A 19,505-nucleotide genomic window follows, 5' to 3' on the forward strand; every position below is an offset into this window, starting at 1 on the left:
GGTCGACAGGTTCTGAACAGTTCCCCAAGTGACTTCGCTAGCTTGTTGCTCGGATTCCTTTATTGGGTGAGAATTCTGAGATGAAATCGGCAACAGCCTGCCCTTGAGGGTTACCTTTGGTCTATACTACAAATCGAATTGACTTAGTTCTATGGCCCACTTGAGCAATTTACCTAATGCCTCTGGCTTCTGGAGGACTTGCTTGAGCGGGTAACTAGTCATTACATGGATTGTATGGGCGTAAAAGTGAGGTCGCAACTTTCTGGAAGCGATCAGTAGGGCATAAGCTAATCGCTCCATTTCTGGATACCGCATCTCAACATCCAGTACATCCAGTAGATGCTTGCTCGAGTAATAAACTAGCCATTGAACCTTGCTCTCTTCCCAAACTAAAGCTACACTGACCGCGTACTGAGAGACGGACAAATACAAGAGCAAAATTTCCTGCAGGAGAGGCTTGGACAGAAGAGGTGGTTTTCCGAGGTGCTCTGAAATGCCTATTCGTACTCAGGAGTCTACTCAAACTTCTTATTGGCCTTGAGTATATTGAAGAATGGCAAGCAGGGATTTGTTTCCCTCAATATGAAGCGACTGAGTGCCGCTATTCGCCAATTAAGACTCTGAACCTGTTTTTGGTTGGTCAGGCTTTTCATGTCGAGGAGAGCTTGAATTTTCTCTAGATTGATCTCTATTCCCCTCTGGTTAACCATGTACCCCAGAAATTTTCCTGAGGATACTCCGAATGAGCATTTGAAAGGATTGAGCTTCATCCTGTACTTCTGGAGGATGTCGAACATCTCAGCGAGATGCATTATGTGATTTGAAGTGACATGCGACTTGACTAGCATGTCATCAACATAGACTTCCATTGACTTTCCGATCTGTTCGGAAAACATTCGGTTAACCAACCGCTGACAAGTTGCTCCAGCGTTTTTTAGGCCGAAGGGCATAACCCTATAGCAATACAACCCTCGATCTGTAACAAATGAGGTATGCTCTTCGTCTGACGCATACATCAGAATTTGATTGTATCCTGAGTATACGTCCATAAAACTCAGTAGTTCATGCATGGAGGTGGCATCAACGAGCTGGTCAATCCTTGGTAGGGGAAAACTGTCTTTTGGGCAGACTTTGTTGAGGTCGGTGAAGTCAACACAGGTCCGCCACTTGCCATTGGGCTTCTTTACTATAACTGGGTTGGCAACCCAGCTTGGGTAGAGCACTTCCCTAATGGACCCATTCTGAAGGAGATTATCTACCACGATTTTCAAGGCAGCATATCGTTTTGGATATATCACTCTTCTTTTCTGGCAAACCGGCTTGGCTTCACTATCGATGTTCAAGGCATGGCAAATGATGTTCGAGCTTATCTCGACCATATCGGCATGCATCCATGCGAACACATCAATATTTTCTCTGAGGAAGCTGGTTAAGTCAGTAGCGAGCTGGGGGTTGAGATTGCTTCCAATCCTCAACACTCAGCTTGGCTCGTTCTGGTCTACTGACACTTTTGATAGATCCTCAACTGGCCTGCTAGAAGGGCATTCGTGGATACGAGGATCCATATTATCCTCGGTTAGGCCAGGCTGTGGTTCGATCCGACTGATCGTCATTGCTTGTTCGGGAATGCCACGCGGGATGCCTTTCCCTTTGCATGCCATCTGCACTGCCCTTACATAGCAGTCGCGAGATGCGCGTTGAGATCCGCTTACTTCCCCTATCCCCATCGGAGTAGGGAACTTCATCTTGAGATGGTAGATCAAAGTGACTGTCTTGAAGTTTCTTAGTAGAGGTCGCCCTAGGATGCCATTGAAAGCGGAGTGGCAGTCCACTACCAAGAATTCAATGACCCTGGTCACCTCGTCGGAGTCACCCAGAATGACTAGAAGCGAGATCGTTCCCTTGGGGATTAGGTGATCCCCTGTAAAACCATATAGGGGGATAGAGTCGAGCTTTAGTTCGGCCTCATCCAATTTTATTCTTTCAAAAGCTCATTAGAACAGGATGTTCACAATGCTTTCGTTATCCACCAACATTCTGTGGACGTCGCAACACCCTATTTGGGGCATGATGACGAGAGCATCGTCATGGGAATGATGCAATCAAACTGCGTCTTTTTTAGAGAAGGTGATTTCCTCCTCTCTACAAACCTTTGATGGTCGTTGCGTCATGTTCATCACACGGATAGGGTCGTGATAGGCTGCGTGAGCATATTTTTCTTAGGTACCTCGCGAGTTCCCTCCGAGGTGTGGTCCCCTAAAGATAATCCCCACGCTACAGATACCCTTGTGATCACAACGCTTCTTGCCCGGTTCCTCTCGATTTTTCTCCCTTACGGGAGCAAAGTCATCAACATACTCTTTGAAATGCCCTTGCTTGATAAGGTCTTCGATTGCCTGCTTGAGAGCTCGGCACTCAATGGTGTGATGCCCATTGTCCCGATGATAACGATAGTACTTTTTACTGTTTCTAGCTGAGGGAGGATTTTTCATGGGCTCAGGTTCTCCAAGCAGGCTAGCCTCTTCTGACTTATCAAGAATGGCCAAGACAGATGCATTCAAAGGGGTATATTGATTCCTGTCACGATCACAATGAGGAACTAGAGCATAAGACTTATTGGGCTCAAACCGCCGTTTCTTTCCTTTCAGTTGATCGTCATTAGCCCATTTGCGATCAGTCCTCCTATTTTCCCCCTGACCAGGTGCACTGCCTGAAGTGCCGGGGTTGTGGCGATGGAGCGCCACCACAGAGTTCTCAATACAGAGGTATTTCTCCGTAAGGCTGTAGAAGCAGGTAAGAGAAACTTCATCCTCTGACTGCAGCTCTTTCCATAGATCTGTCTGTGGACGAACTCCCGCTATGATGAGAGTCCAAACGGACTCTTTAGGAGTATGAGCTACTTTATGGAGTTCCTTATGGAACCTATTGATGTAAGATTAGAGGGATTCATCCCTCTCTTGCCTTATGTTGCTGAGGTACCTCAAAGGCATTGAGAACTTCCTGTTCGCTTGGAAGTGTCTCAAGAACGTCGAGCTCATCTGATTCTACTAGCTGATCGATCCCGCCGGGAGCGACCTGAACCATCTCTTGGCATGAGATGTTAGAGTTACTACCAAGCAACAGCATTTTGCCAAGTCAGAAACTTGGTGAAGTTCCATCAGGTCGTTGAATTCATACAAATGATCCTGCGGATCAGAATTCCCATCGAACATCCGCATATCGGGCATTCTGAATTTGGATGGGAGAAGGGCGACTAACACAGCCGAAGAAAAGGGAGACGCCTCTATGACCTACCCTTGCTCATTTTGCTAAGCCTTTAGCTGATCTAAAGCTCGCTGTAGCTCTTCAATCTGAGGCAGCGGAGCCATCTGGGGATTGCTTTCCCCAACGCGGGTTCAACCCTCTTGATTGCAATTGAGGAAAGTCCGAAGGTCGGATTCCTCCTCGCCTCGGCCGACAGTTCCAACTGCTCTTGACACATGCTTGCTAGAGTAGTGCGATGGAGCTGAATAGTCTGGGGAACTTTCCCAACCTCCACAGTGGTGCAAACCGACCCACGAACGGTGGGAACTTCCCGCGCGATGACGATCAGAGTCGTCATCTTAGCGATAATGGGAATCTCCCCGCCTTGCACTTTTATGGGAGTACTCGTGTGACGTGGCACGAGACAACTCAGGCCACGACATGTCACCGAGTCTGTGCGCCATAGGTATCATACCCGAGGTGCGGTTGGTGTTCGTTGGTCCCTCGGAGCCTATAGGCCCGTTGTTCGCCGCCTGTTTTCTCTTCCTTTGACACGCTATAGTGCGCGCAGCACGGACTATCGCCCTTTTTGGAGCTTTCATGCGACCTGCAAGCGTTTTTGGCGGTGGCACCGCCTCATTTGATTCGTGTGGCGCAACCCGATCCAAGCGGTCCAGCCTTTGGTTGACCGTTTGGAGAGTATTGTTGAACCTCTCCAGGTAGCTCATGAGGGCTGGATCAAGCCGTGAGCTTGAAAGGATATCCCCCACGAGATTCTGTGGGACTAGGGGCACTTCGGAAGAAGTGTCCTCTTGCACTTGGGGGATCTCTTCTTCACCATGATTGGTTTGCTCAGGTTCAAATGGGTGAGCCATTTGCTGTTGTAGGACCGATTAGTCAGAGATTCTCCTGATGAAGGACAAATACTAAATCAAGCCTTCCTTTTAACGCAAAAACTGTTTATGCATGATTTTGACACCAACTAAACACACATGGGTAGTGTTGAGCTGACTCAGAAGACACACGTGTACGGGGGTATTGAACTGAATAAAAGATGAAGAACGATGTTTAAAGTGGTCAGAGCTTAAGTAAGCGAATCTGCGTCCGCTGGTATCGTATTAATATATTTGAGATCAGGGTCGCGTTCAGCAGCTGACTTACAAGAGATTACAAGAGAGAGAGAGAGAATATATATGCTATTCAGAGAGAAATTACTAATCCACACAACGGCAGGAGGATCCCTCTATTTATAGTGGGATGAATTGAGGTAATGATTACTAAATAAAGAAGTGGGTCAGATTGCCTTGCAAATCTTCCTTGCGCGTTATTACCTGCTCGATGATTTACTCGACGTTTGCAGGGATTTGACAAGTGGATCGCCTCCAGCCTTTCACCAGCCTGGGCACACCACAACCACTTGGCAGAGTATGCCGCTTGCATCAGTGTGCAACGTGACTGCGTCTGAATGGCTGCAGAACTTACCTAAGCTCTAATCGCTTACACTGACAGGGCTTTGCGTCAACCCTACTTTTGAGGCATAACATATGATATCAAGACGAAGTAAGATTAGTAAGTTTTAGAATCCAATGCATAAGGGTGATGTATAATTGAAGGAGAAGTTAAAATTGTGAGATATATAGAAATTGCTTTGCTGAATATTCTTGGTTTATTGCTCTGTCAATTCAGGTGACTGTAAAGTTTGTTAAAAGTTGTGGTGGTTGCGATATTGACGTAAGAGCATATATAAGAGATAGAGACATGAATGCTTGGAGTAAAAAACGAAATTATAAATGAGGTAGGCGGCTGAGTGTAGTGTTCTGTAGCTTCAATTTGAGGTTGACACCTGACTATGGTGTTAGACCGTTCACTTTCTTCTCAGAATTTTGAAATTGGGTGAAGGCAATGCCCAAAACAAGCAGATTACTGAGTTAATAAAACGAAGCTTAAAAAAAAAAAAAAAAAAAGATTTACCCCTATGTAAAGGGAACAAATAATAGGAGAATCGGGAACATACAAAAGAACAAAGAGTAGTACAGTAATGTAAAGTGTAAAGTAAAGAGAAGAAAGAACAGCAGAATAGGAACGAAAAACTAATTAATATAAGGTCATCTTTTAGAGTTACAAATACTTTAGAAGTTTAAAATTATTAAGAAATGCTTAGATATCCCTATAACCATGAAACACTGAAAGATTACACATGGAGATGGCCTGATGGAGTGAAAGATGGAATTGAGGAGTTGAAAGACCAATTACCATAACCAAAAAACAAACAACAAAAAAGGTATTAAGTGATATAAAATCCCATTTTAAAATAACTGAATTGTGAAAAAAACACAAGTCAAGGAGATAAAAGATGAAAGAAGATTAAAAGAAAAAATCTCTTTGAAAAAAATAAAATATATTTAAAGTAAATTTTTAATAAAAAAGCTAGAAAGAGTTTTGTGGTGCATAAATCCATTACTTAAATATTCTTTTTAAAGGATTGTGAGTCTGATATGGGCCTCACAAATACAAAACGGACCATTATCAAGTGGCCAACTAGCTCAATTTATTTAATTGTTGTCCATAGAGAGGCTGCTCGAATGTTTTTCTCCTCTTACTGGATAAATTATTATTTTTTTTTTTTGTTTTTTTTTTTTTTAACACCTGGGCTTCGACCAAGACATCATTTTCTACGCGGGATATTATCTAAACTATGCAGGTGAACGATAAGATGAAGAGTTAAACTCGGAGGGTGTTCTTCAGAAAATTCTGTCTTCAGAGATGGAAAGGAACAGGTAAATGCTTTTTAGTTTCTGATTGTTGTTTAATTGGTTAATTTTAAGTGATATCACCCTCTTCACAAGTCTAGTGTATGGGTTGTTGAACATTACAAGGGTTTAGAAACAGGCTTGCTTTTTTTAATAAGAATAAACGTAATTCCACTTAGCTAGTTTGCTTGCTGCAGACTTGTTATACTCAATTCTTTTTTTTTTGAGTTAGGAAAATTTACTTATGTGACTATTTTAAGATACGAATTACCCCTTTAGAAGGTGAAGGCTTTGAACATCTTTACCCCACCATCCAAACAAATCACAACAGCCAAAAAAAATAGTGTGGAAAATGGTTTCTAAAAATGACAGAATAGGGAAATTTTCTGACCAAATGGGCACCAGACGAAACAAAGTTAGAAACCTAAAGAAATAGCTTTTAGTTCAACAATTTAGCCAACATTTTACTTCATCATTCGGCATTTCTCACCAAGAGTTGTTGAGTTTGAAATTTGAATTGATTCTTGGGTGAAGAGGAGGTTCGGGTTCGTCTTTGTTCCATGAGTATGGAGTCAAAGGTAAGGGGTTTCTAAGTTTCCTACATTTAAAGGCTTAAATTTAGGGTTTAGGGTATTTTAGATTTAAAGTTATATAATAGGATTTGTGATTGTAATGGTGCAAATGATTAGAGTCGAGCACCTCAAGTGGCTAGACTCATCAGCTTGTGTGACCTCACTCAAGTTAGATCGGGTTGTAGTTGCTGGAGGCGCTGAGTTCTTCAAATTCTTTTGGAATCCATTTCAGTAAACTAAGTATTCAATTTTTAGGGAAATATGGACGTTTTACTTGCATTAAACTCACATAAAGATAATATGCAATTATATTACACAGAAAAAGAAAAAGCATAGATCTACCAATTTAAGGGAACAAAATCTTTAAAAATTACCTCTATACTAGATAATTTATTCTTTATGTACCAGATTTAGAGTTAGCAATGGTTTGTTATTAAGGTGCTGTTGACTGAATTAGAGTGAGATGGAGTAGGGTTTTGGAGAGAAACTGAGAAGGTGAAGGAGAAGTGATGAGGTTTTTTTTCGCTTAAGGGAAATTTTTTCCAAAAAAGTTAGGAAGTTCTACACAACAAATGAGAGGGATTATTTTATAATTCGGCCCTTACTTACAAATCAATTACAAAATGGGTTATTTTGTCATGACATCTTACAATGGGTCATATAATTAATTTTCTTGAGTTGACATTCTATATGCTAAGCATACAAAAATGCTAAGAAATATACTTTTATTTTTATTTTGATGTGTGTCCATGGAACTCTTGTTATTTTCACTTGATTAATCATTCATGCAATTCTCTTATCACCAAACCTTTATTGTAATCAAATAAACAAAATTAAGTGCACTGCTTAAGTAGTATGGAGACAGTGAGTAAGAGATTATAAGAGATTGTTGGCATTTTTGTTAAGTACATTGTGTTTACTAAGATTCTGCTAAAAATAAGTCAGTTAAATCATATGCTTGATCTGATGTTCACATGTTGTTTGTGATGGGCAATGAATCTCTATCTTGCTTATGTAGGCGCTTACATCATTGCTATACTGAAGATGTAGAGGAATCAAAGCGTTTTCTTGTCCTCACATGAAGGGACAAAAGAATGTTAGTTGAAGATATCAAGGAAAAAAGGTAGTTGAAAGCCAAATCTAGCTTAGGTCCGAGGTTAGGTTTGTTTTACAAAAACAAAATTCTGAATTTTCAACCTATTTTGATCCACCCTTCAATAAAAATAATAATGGCCTCTCAAAACCAACTACTCAATTTGTTTTTTCTCCCACACCTGGCTCATGGCCACTTAATTCCATGATTGACATGGCTAGACTAGTGGCACAGCGTGGTGTAAATGTTACTATTATCACAACCCCTTAAATGCTTCGCGATTCAAAACAATTGTTGATAGAGCCATTGAATTGGGCTCCATATCCACTTTTCCAAGTTCCATTTCCATATTCAGAAGCTGGCTTGCCAATGGGATGTGAGAGCATGGATGCACTCCCCTCACGAGATATGTCAAAAATCTCCTTGTTGCCATTAGTATGCTACAAAAACCAATTGAAAAAACTTGATGAGTTACAGCCTCAACCCAGTTGTATAATTTCTGATAAAAATCTTGTTTGGAGTCACCAACTGCTCAAAAGTATCGGATTCCAAGGCTTGTATTTGATGGACAAGTTGCTTTTCTCTGTTGTGTACACATAATATATTAGCTACTAAGATTCATGAAAATGTTTCTGAGTTTGAGCCATTTGTGATCCTGGTTTGCCTGACCGAATACAAATAACAAAAGCTCAGCTACCAATGCTGTCAATATGGGCTCATCGGATGCTAGAGCTCCGCTATGAGATAGAAACACTGAGCTAGCAGCCTATGGAGTGGTAGTAAACACTTTGAGGAGCGGAATCATCTTATATTAAAGAATTTCGAAAGGTTAGGGGAGATAAAGTTTGGTGCATAGGACCAGTGTCATATGCAACAAGGAGAATTTGGATAATAAATTGAGAGAGGCGACAAAGCCTCAATGATGGAGACCACTGTTTAAAATGGCTTGATTTACAGGATCTAGTCTGTTAGTCTATGTTTGTAGGAAGCCTGAGTCGCCTGGGAGCACCAAACTGATAGATCTTGGCCTAGCCTTAGAAGCATCCAGCCGACCTTTATTTGGGTTATCAAAACTGGGAATAAAGAGTTTGAGAAAGGATACGAGGAAAATTTTGAAGACAGAATCAAAGGAAGAGGGCTTGTAATTCGTGGTTGGCTCCACAGGTTCTAATTTTATCTCACCAGCCATTGGAGGATTCTGACGCATGTGGTTGGAACTCAACTCTAGAAGGGTATGCGCAGGTGTGCCAATGGCGACATGGCCTCTGTCTGCTGAGCAGTTCTATAATGAGAAGTTTATGCAGGTTGTGAAAATTAGTGTGAGGTGGGGTCTGAGTTTTCGGTGAAATGGGGGAAGAAGACAAGTTTGGAGTATTGATAAAACGGGAAAGAATTCAAAAAGCTATAGAAGAAACTAATGGGAGGAGGAGAGGAAGCAAAGAAGAGAAGAAAAAGAGCAAAAGAAGTTGGAGAGATTGCAAAAGCTGCGTAGAAGAAGGGGGGTCTTCTTATCTAATTGACATTGTTAATCCAAGATATTATGCAAACAAGCTGAAAATAATTAGTCTCCCGTTTCTCCTGTAATGATTTAGACTGGTTGTAAACAAAAGTTTGCTTCATCGGCAATAGAATAGGACAAATCAGATAATTACATACAGAAACTCTGAAATATGGATACCATATGATGCCAGTCAAGTCTTAAAATAATTGAACTCACACTCTCTGTCTTGTTGTAAACATGCAGAAACTGTAAACATGATGGAATGGCATGATGCAATGAAGTCTTTAAATTAACTTTTGCTTTCAGGCTCTGTGTGGTGTGTTAAATCTTGTAATGAATCTAAAGTTTTGAGCTTGTAAGGAAGTGCATAAATAACGGATATGAGTCACTGTGAAAAGGCAGATCAAAATAAGAAACTGAAGATTCTTCATGCCTTTAAAATATGTAAATAAATTATGACCAAACGACTGCAGAACTGATTTCGGTGACATACTGTCATGAGGTCATGTGATTGTCTAAAATTGGAGAATGTTTCTTGCCAAAATTTGAGAAACAGACCAAATGTTTGTTCTTTTTCTGGAAAAAAGGATTTAGAAGCAATGACGCTTTTCATTATATTCATCTTTAAAGAATAAATTTCAAATAAATTTTCTTTTTTTTTTTTTTTAATTATTTTCAACATATTTCAAATAGAGCACAAGAAATGTTTTTACTTCTAATTTGTTGAGATTTGGAACAAATTGCATTTCTGATTACTACATTCATAAGCATAGTCTACTTCCTTGCTCACTTCTCTTGTCACAAAAACTATTGACATGTATTACACTATTTACAATTTTTTTTTTTTTTTTTCGATAAACTGGTAATTATAGAAAAGAATAAAAGAATTTCCACCTAAAATGAGACTCTCCTTACAGCCAGGAGCCTTGGACAAGCCCAAGAGACAAAGCTGCACAAAAGAATCAGGAGCAACTAAGGATACGCCATCTTTATACAATAAAAAACAAAAAAACTGCTATACACTAGACCGCAAGAAACTGGTCCAGAAAAACAGCCGGCCTGCCCAACCAGCAAAAGCCTCTCGGAAACAGTACAAAAACCAACTTCCGGTGACTGACCAATCTGCACAAGCTGCAAAAATGCAGGAACCACTGCACAAGCTACAAAAATGCAGCAAACAACTGCACAAACAAACGGATTCTGCAGGCACAACATAAAATGCAGGACAATTCACCAACACAAAATACAGCAAACTAAATGTAGGACCAAAGAGCTTGCCAGCTTCAGTCCTCCCTGAATTTGCATAATCTCTAAAGTGAAGATCCAACAGGATCAGGTCTCTTTACCGCAACCAACTACCAAACTCCAACCCAGTTTTGAAGATCTGATTTAGTAGCTACGACCTGATTCCACGCAGCATGTATCAGCCACTATTTACAAAGTTCTTAAGTGAGGGAATAGAGTTTTCTGATGATATGGGATTTTAATAAAACACAAAGTTATCGATAGTATGTATTTAAAAATAAAATAAATAAGAGAAAAGTGGACAAAAAAAAAAGTAACTTCGAAATTTCGAGATTTCAGTTGTAGAGAAATTTTTTAAACTTTAGAATCCAAGCCTTAAAACTGTAAGTCATGAAAGAGACAGCATGATGTTAACTTCTTTTTTGTTTTAGCCAATTGTCTAGGAATAGTGGACCAATTCTAATGATCAAACTGGAGTATGAATGGCAGATTAAATTCTTGGAACATGTACTATGTTATATCTATATTATATTTTACTTTAAAATTAATGTTTGAAAAAATAAGATATTAAATTAAATTGAGATTCTTAACTTAATTCTTGAAGTAAAAATTTGACACAAAATTCATCATTAATTCAGGGGTATTTAACATAACGATCCTTGATGAACATGAATAGGTAAATCTTTCATGAAGATTGGAAAATCTTCTGGGATTGTAACTCTAATTTGTTTCTTATCTGGGAAAATTATTGAGAATAAATTATATTTATTCTCATTTCAGGTACCAACTATAAATATGTCTAACTTGTGATTAACAAAAAAAAAAAAAAAATTAGTTAAAGATAAGCTTGCTAACGACATCACAATTATCTCTCTAGTCTCTATATAATATAACAAAAATCCCATCACTTGGATCGTAGCTCAACCGCTGCCACCATTCAAAGCTCTCCTCAATGGCTACCCAAACTCACCACCAGCTTCAATTCCTTTTGGTCCTCAATGTCCCAAAGTCATCTTATCCCTCATAGACATGGCCAAGCTCCTCGCTCACCACGGCATGGCCGTCTCAATCATCATCAACCCCTCAACGCAATCCGACACAATGCAATTATTCGATTATGCCAAACACTTGAACCTAACATCCAATTCATCTCCCTCAAGTTTCCGGTACAGAAGTCGGATTGCCTGAGGGATGTGAGAACATGGATTCCCTCCCTTCTCCAAGCTTAAGCCCAAAATTTTTTGACGCAAGTAATATGTTACAAGAACCGCTAGAAAAATTGCTTGGAGAGTCAGAAATTAAGCCTGACTGTATCGTTCTGACATTGTCTCCCCTGGACTTCACATAGCTCGCTTAAGTTTAACATTCCGAGGCTTATCTTCCACACAGTTTCTTGTTTTTGTCTCTTGTGCTCTCAACATTGAACGCCACAAAGTTGTGAGAGTATCACTCTTCTTCGGAGCCATTTTTGGTTCCTGAAATGCCTGATTGGATTGAGTTTACTGAACCCAGTTGCCTATGACAAGATCAACCTTTCAGATGGTTTTCGATCCGGTTGGCCACGTTCAAAGAAGCTGAGGATTCGGCACAAGGGATTTTGGTGAATACTTTTGAAGAGCTGGAGCCGAGATACGTTGAAGAATACAAAAAAGTGAAGAAAATTGGTGCATAGGCCCACTTTTTTAACTAGCAACACATTTGCAAGAGATTATAAAACAAGGCCTCCAATGATCACGAGTCACTGCAGTGGCTGATTCCAAACCACCAAGCTCTGTAGTTACGTTTGCTTTGGTAGCTTCACACTTGAAAATCAACAACTGATGGAGATTGGATTGGGGTTAGAAGCCTCGAATCATTCTTTCATCTGGGTGATCCGAGAAGGAGATCATTTAACAGAACTCGAGAAATGGTTTGAAGAGTAAGTGTTTGAAGAGAAGGTTAAAGGGCGAGGTCTGATTATAGAGGCTGGGCGCCACAGATTTCGATACTGTCACATTCGGCGACCGGGGGGTTCTTGACGCATTGTGGGTGGAACTCAACACTAGAAGGAGTGAGTTCGGGGAAGCCAATGATAACTTGGCCGATGTTGCGGAGCAATTTTACAATGAGAAATTGTTGGTGGAGGTTTTGAAGATTGGTGTGAGAGTTGGGGGTTGAGATGTCGGTGATTGGGCGGAAAAACAAAAAGTTGAAGCTTGGGTGGAGAAAAAGAAGATTAAGAAGGCGGTAGAGATGGTGATGGATGAAGGAGATGAAGGAGAAGAGAGGAGAAGAAAAGCCAAAGAGCTTGGAGAATCGGCAAGAAAGCTGTCAAACAAGGTGGTTCTTCTTACCTGAATACGACTGGTTGATTCAAACAGTCATGCAACTACAGGTCAGTCATCCATGATCAAACCCCAGTTATAACTTTTATTTTTTTCTGTAACAAAAAACAAATACTGTAGGCTAAAATAATGGTACATTTGTTCTTGTTACTGGAAAGTTAGTACAGTCTTTCTATATTATGATTAATCTCCTAATTCTTTTATATTCTTTAAGTCAATGAATGAACTTGACAAGAAGGCACGAAATAGTAATCCAATTTTTTATTTTTATACCTACAACTTCAGAACTAGAAATCGCTTGAAAGAATAATGGTTGAATGAGAATAGTTTACTTATTTAATGAATTATCAGTTAAAAAAAATTCAAACCAACATCAATCCATCTCTATGGAAACTCTTGAACAGTAATTGCTGCAAAACAATCCTGAACTAAATCTTATGATCAATAAATTATCAAAAATACGAACAAAATCTATTCTTAAATAGAAAAAAAAAAAACAATGCACTTGATCTCATCTTTATAAGGATAGGATAAAAATAATAAGAAATAAAAAATTAATAAGATGCATTTGATTCTCTTATAAAATAAAGGGAGACATGTTTGAGATGAAAAAATATGAAATGGAAAATGTTTGATTTTAAAATTAAGTTCTTCCATAGTCGCAAATCTTTGAATCATAGGTTAGGAGGAACGTACTTAATATTTTATAAGTTAAAAACAAATTTCATCATTGACAGAGTTGAATTAAACAGGAAGAAATGAAATATTCTCACTTGCAAAATATATTTTTTGGCCCAACAAACCATAAGACTTAAAAGGGTTTCTAGGCTAAGAACATTAAAACTCTATGTTTGCTTGCTAAAGTTTTTCAGATACAACTAATTGAATACTTGAGAGATTTTTTATTTCATAAAAATCAGAAACTCCAAATATAAAATAGGTTTTTCAAAATACAATTAGATTCCATCAATTAACAACAAGTAATAAGTAATTTAATTAACAGAAACTATAAAAACTGTATGTTGCAATTTTATTAATTTTACAATTGTTAATGAATTTCTTTTGTTTTGATGATGCAAATTGCAAACAGCAAAGTGAAGTAATATTATGATAACAGTTAAAAATTTTATTTATTTATTTTTGACGATATACAAGTGAGGAAGATGACGATGAGTTAAACCTATACGAAGAGCAGTGAGGAAGATTTTCAAAAGCATTCTCTACGTGGTAATAGTGAAAATTTATATATGTGCTGGACTTTTGAAGATTCACGGACGGCTTTTGCCCTTATCATCATGGCTTGGGATCTGTCCTTTGGGCTAGGGGTAGGATAATCCAATTAACCGAACCAGATTGCATAAACCAAAAACCAAACCGGTTTTCGGTTTTGGTAAAAGGCTAAACCAAAACCAAATCTTTTTACGAAATAAACCGAATTTAAACCGAACTGAATATTCGGTTCGGTTATTCAGTTAACCAGTTTTCAAACAAGAATTTCCAATAAAACCCTAAATTCTACATTTTTTACATTTTAGTCATCAAATGTAAAATTATTACATTTTTATTTATTTTTTGGGTATGTTGTTGTATTATTCCTATGAAAAACACATTAACGGTGTTATTTTCAAATACTGAATCTAGAAAACATAAAGAATTCCATTATACATTAGTCGTTTAATGAAAAATTGGCATAAAAGTGAAAGTTTTCAAATAAAAAAAGTCTTCTTCAAGACTTCAACCATCTTAATTTAGGTCTGACTTCAAAATTCAAATCTCCAAAGTCCAGACTTCTTCAATTCAGGCCTTCATGGTAAAGTAACAATCTGCAATAGTAAAAGGGAAAAAAAGGTCAATAAAAAATAATCCATGAGAAAAGTTCAAACCCGTCTATCACCAAAAATAACAAACTCTATCCCTTCTCATCCACAAATGTAACAATTTCCACAACACAACAAAATGTAACAATTCTTCCAACTCAAGATCTGCATCAAAAACTTATTTCCACAACATATCAAATGTAACAATTCTTTCCAAACGACAATGGTCTTTGACAATTCAAAAAGTGTCATGTGCATGTTATTTTCTTTAGTTTCTTGAGAGAGTTGTTCCCATGTCATTACTATATGCCACAATTATTTTATTCTACAAAAACTTCAATTACAATAAGAGAAGTATTAAGAGTTATTCTATAGCAAAGTATAATTGAAGTTTCAACACCACTACTCCAATTCCAAGGGTCTTCTCTAAAATAAATTACAAATAGCTAGAATCGAAGTTCTATACTATCATTTATCAAAGCTTCATATCCAGAATGATATGAAAACGATCCTGGAGAGCGCTAATACAAACTTAACATAGATTTTACACAGGGACTAAGGAGCATACAAAACCTTCAAAATTAGTAACAAAATTAATTGAATTCAACGAATGCTTCGAAAAAAAAAAAAAAAAAAAAAAAAAAAAAGACACCATAATCTAAATTTCATTGACATAAAAAATGGTGGATGCAAGTGTATATTTTACTTTTACATTACCCAAATGAACAACAAAATAGTCTCCGATTAAGAATACTAGTAAGGTGAGATCGAAAATCAATATGTACATCTCAGTATCTCACATACAGACAAATCAACATTCAATAGAATTAGAGATGCATTACCTTGCTGAATCGACAGTTAGTTGGTGGACTACTGGGCGTGGAGCAACTGAGGATTGAAGATCTGAATCGGCAATGGACTATTGGTCATGGGCTCATGGTTGTTGTCATTCGTGGAAGTGGAACTGAAGCCCTAGTCGTCGCCATTCATGTTCATGGAAGTGGAAATGGAGCCGTGGTCGACGTTGTCGTGGTTTAAGGAAATGGATTGTGGTCGTCGTTGGGTGGTTGTTGGTGGTCACTAGAGGGTGTCGCCGTTCGGCTATGATAATGGTTGATGGTGATGACAAATGCTGATGAGTGATGAGACAGAGGATGGTGGGTAATGGAGTTTGGTGGTGGGAGACATTGGCGGAGTCTGGAGGCAGAGATTTTGCAAAAGCCAAAAAACAATAAAACACATTTTGATTTTCTTTATATACCTAGGGTTAGGGCTGGGGTAAAAACGGTTTGGGACAACTCTCAAACCAAAAACCGAACAGATTTCGGTTTTTCAATTTTCACAAACCGAATCGGTTTGCAAAAAAAATGGATTTTTGGTATAGTTTTTGGTTCAGTTTCCATTCGGTTCGGTTTCCGAACAATTTCTCCCACCCTTAGTTTGGGCTAATGTTTAGTTTGGGTTTTAAGAATTTTAGTAGGGGAAATGATTTTGTTATAGTGTTTCCAGGATGAAAACATGGTAAATTCTAAATTCGGAAGGGAATAAAACGAGCCTAACCTAAAACAAAGAAGCCCAACAACAAACCCATGATAAATGGGTCTAGAAAAACCTAACTATGGTTCAAGATTGATGACATGACAAAAAAAGTAGGGCTGCCTAAGGCCCAAACTGAGAAGTATACCCAAAGGCGAAAAAGGCCTAAACCCCATCAATTTGTGGAGACTTGTGGCGTAAAGGGGGATATTGTCGCTAACTAAACTTATTTCTTGCATTGCCATTGTGGCACCACGATGCCACCAGAAATCATGGCCAAAAGACATAAAAACACTTCACACATTCAAGAGGACGAGACTTATAAATTCCCGGTGGTTAAGCGTAAGACTTTGTTCAAGAATCACTATAATTATATTTTCTCTGTTTTTGCTTGGGTCTATTATTTATTACTCATAAATATATTTTGTTATACTTTATTTAAATAATATTATTTTTGTTTTCGGTGAATAAATTTGGAAGCATGTGAAAAAGTCTTTAACTCAAGTCAATGCTGAGGAATAATGTCAATCCAAGTGAAGAGAGGGTTTAGCTTTATTGGGCCAAGATTATTGAATATCAAAGTGGAGATTGAAGCCCAAAAGAATGAATTCATTCCAAGTGCCCATAATGATAGAGTCACCACTCACCAGCCAACAAGTGTGTATATATATAATATAGAATATATATATATACAAGTGCATATCCATTAACCACTACTTAAAAAAAAAAATTATTTAATTTCTCCATAACCGTGTATAACCATTCATCAAAGAGACAGCACACATACACAAAAACAAAGTTTCATGCTTATAAAAAGATTTCCAACAGTTAAAGACAACCAACACCTCTTACAAGCATTTTCACCATCATTTAATTCCATGTTTCGCCCAGCCTTCTCGGTGTTTCACCGGATTCCGAGTCGAAATTGCTAGTGGTTGTTTAGACTTCACTCTTCAGTGTTCACTGTTTGGGAATCGAGAGTTGGAGTGGAGTCAAAGACGATTCAAAGGCAAGAAGACAAAGACAATTCAAAGGCAAATAGAGTAAGAGACAGAAACGATTCAAACTTCAAAGGCAGAGTCAGAGAATAATAAGGTTTTTTTTTTTTTTTTGGGTTAAGAGATATTTTAGGGTTAGGGTAAAATTTTGGGGGAATTGAATAATTGAACATATGGAATTTAGAATTTTTTGGGAAAACCAGTTTGTAAAATAGGTTTTAGTTAATTGATTCAAAATTATACTTGAACCGTTAACTAAAAGGGTTTTCCAGTTTTCTCAATTTTGCAAACCAAAATTGAACTGGTTACTCCGAAAAACCAGTTTTTCAGTCCGATTTTCCTGTTCAGTTCGGTTTTCAAATTATTTTTCATAGCCCTACTTTAATCAACCTTCACTCTCTCATTGGTATTCTCTCTCCAATTTCCTTCATCAAGGCTCTCAGGAACGAATAGTTATATTGAACCCTTTCTAGGCTCTACAATTTATAGGCAAATTATCATTTAATTATACTTAATCCCTTAATGTAACTTTCTTATTAACTCCTAACTTCATTTAATCCATAGATTTCTTCTCACTTCATTTAAATCCATAAGTTTCATTAACATTATTCATTGAACTCCCTCTTCAATGAAGTCCAAATTAATAAGAGATAAAATAACTATCACAAATTCTAACTCTCCCTTCAGTAAAGTTAAGACTTAAGTTAATAGAAATTTTCTAAATAAATTCTATTAACCGTCATCTCAATTCAAGTAGCTTTAAAATCCATAAACGTAGCATAATGAAATTTCTACGTGACCGCACTTTGACCTTAATCAATGAATAATAATAAAGTAAAACTTAAATCATCCTAATTGAGAAGAAAATAAATCAATAAACTTTATTAAGAAATAAAGTTTTGCATTACAAATCGACTCATGCAAACCTAATGCATTAGAAGTCTTGGAACAGAGTTTCGCTTAAATTGGGAGATTCTTGAGGACCTTACAATCAATTAAACAAACATTCGCTAATCTTAGATAGAGAGTTTCGATGTCTCCTCTTTAATGCTTAAGTCAGATATCGAATCAATAACATACGAAAACGGAGATAAAAATATTATTTGATTCTTATAGCAGTCTTACCTATAACCGATCTCCTTTGGGGGAATTTATATAGTCTCAGCCTCCGGGTAGTGTGGAGGGTTTTTAAGGCTATTCAGCCATGGCCATGATTTTTGGTGGCATTGTGGTGCCTGGAATAGTGACTGGTTGTCAATACGTTCTTGACTGGAAGGCGAATGATGGTGAAAAGTTACTATCCTATTTTATAGGCAGTGGAAGTTAACTTAAGCTGGGCTCGGTCGGCCTATAGCCCTCCTAGATTTGTTAAAATTTTTTATAAATTTTAACAAAACTTCCCTACAACTAAAATATATTACAAATTGGTCCTTTACAAATACTTTAGAAGTTTAAAATATTAAGAAATTGCTTAGATATCCCTATAACCATGAAACACTGAAAGATTAACATGAGAAATGGCCTGATGAGAGTGAAAGATGGATTGAGGAGTTGAAAGACCAATTACCATACCAAAAAACAAAACAAAAAAAAGGTATTAAGATGATATAAAATCCCATTTAAAATTAACTGAATTGTGAAAAAAACACAAGTCAAGGAGATAAAAGATGAAGAAGATTAAAAAGAAAAATCTCTTTGAAATAAAATAAAATATATTTTAAAGTAAATTTCTAAATAAAAAGCTTGAAGAGTTTTTGTGGTGCATAAATTCCATTACTTAAATATTCTTTTTAAGGATTGTTGAGTCTGCTAATGGGCCTCACAAATACAAAACTGGATCATTATCAAGTGGGCAATAGCCAATTTTATCTTAATTGTTTGTCATAGAGAGGCTGCTCGAATGTTTTCTCATCTTTACTGGATAAATTATTATTTTGTTTTTTTTTTTTTTTATTCTGGGCTTCGACCAAGACATCATTTTCTACGCGGGATTTATCTAAACTATGCAGGTGGAACGATAAGATGAAGAGTGTAAACTCGGAGGTGGTTCTCCAGAAAATTCGTCTTCAGAGATGGAAAGGAACAGGTAAATTGCTTTTTAGTTTCTGATGTTGTTTAATGGTTAATTTTAAGTGATATCACCTCTTACAAGTCTAGTTATGGGTTGTTGAACATTACAAGGGTTTAGAAACAGGCTTGCTTTTTTAATAAGAATAAACGTAATTCCCCTTAGCTAGTTTGCTTGCTGCTAGACTTGTACTCAATTCTTTTTTTGAGTTAGGAAAATTTACTTAGTGACATTTTAAGATATCGAATTACCCCCTTTAGAAGGTGAAGGCTTTGAACATCTTTACCCACACCATCCCAAACAAATCACAACAGCCAAAAAAAATAGTGTGGAAAATGGTTTCTAAAATTGACAGAAT

The 19,505-nt window shown here is 37.6% G+C and overlaps 1 pseudogene; it reads left to right on the forward strand.

Annotated features, from left to right (window-relative positions):
• Positions 1–8,908: 8,908 nt before the first annotated feature.
• LOC116114658 lies at positions 8,909–12,755 on the forward strand (annotated as a pseudogene).
• Positions 12,756–19,505: the final 6,750 nt, after the last annotated feature.

The sequence above is a fragment of the Pistacia vera genome, unplaced genomic scaffold, assembly GCF_008641045.1.
Source record: "Pistacia vera cultivar Batoury unplaced genomic scaffold, PisVer_v2 Contig718, whole genome shotgun sequence".
Lineage (NCBI taxonomy): Eukaryota > Viridiplantae > Streptophyta > Magnoliopsida > Sapindales > Anacardiaceae > Pistacia > Pistacia vera.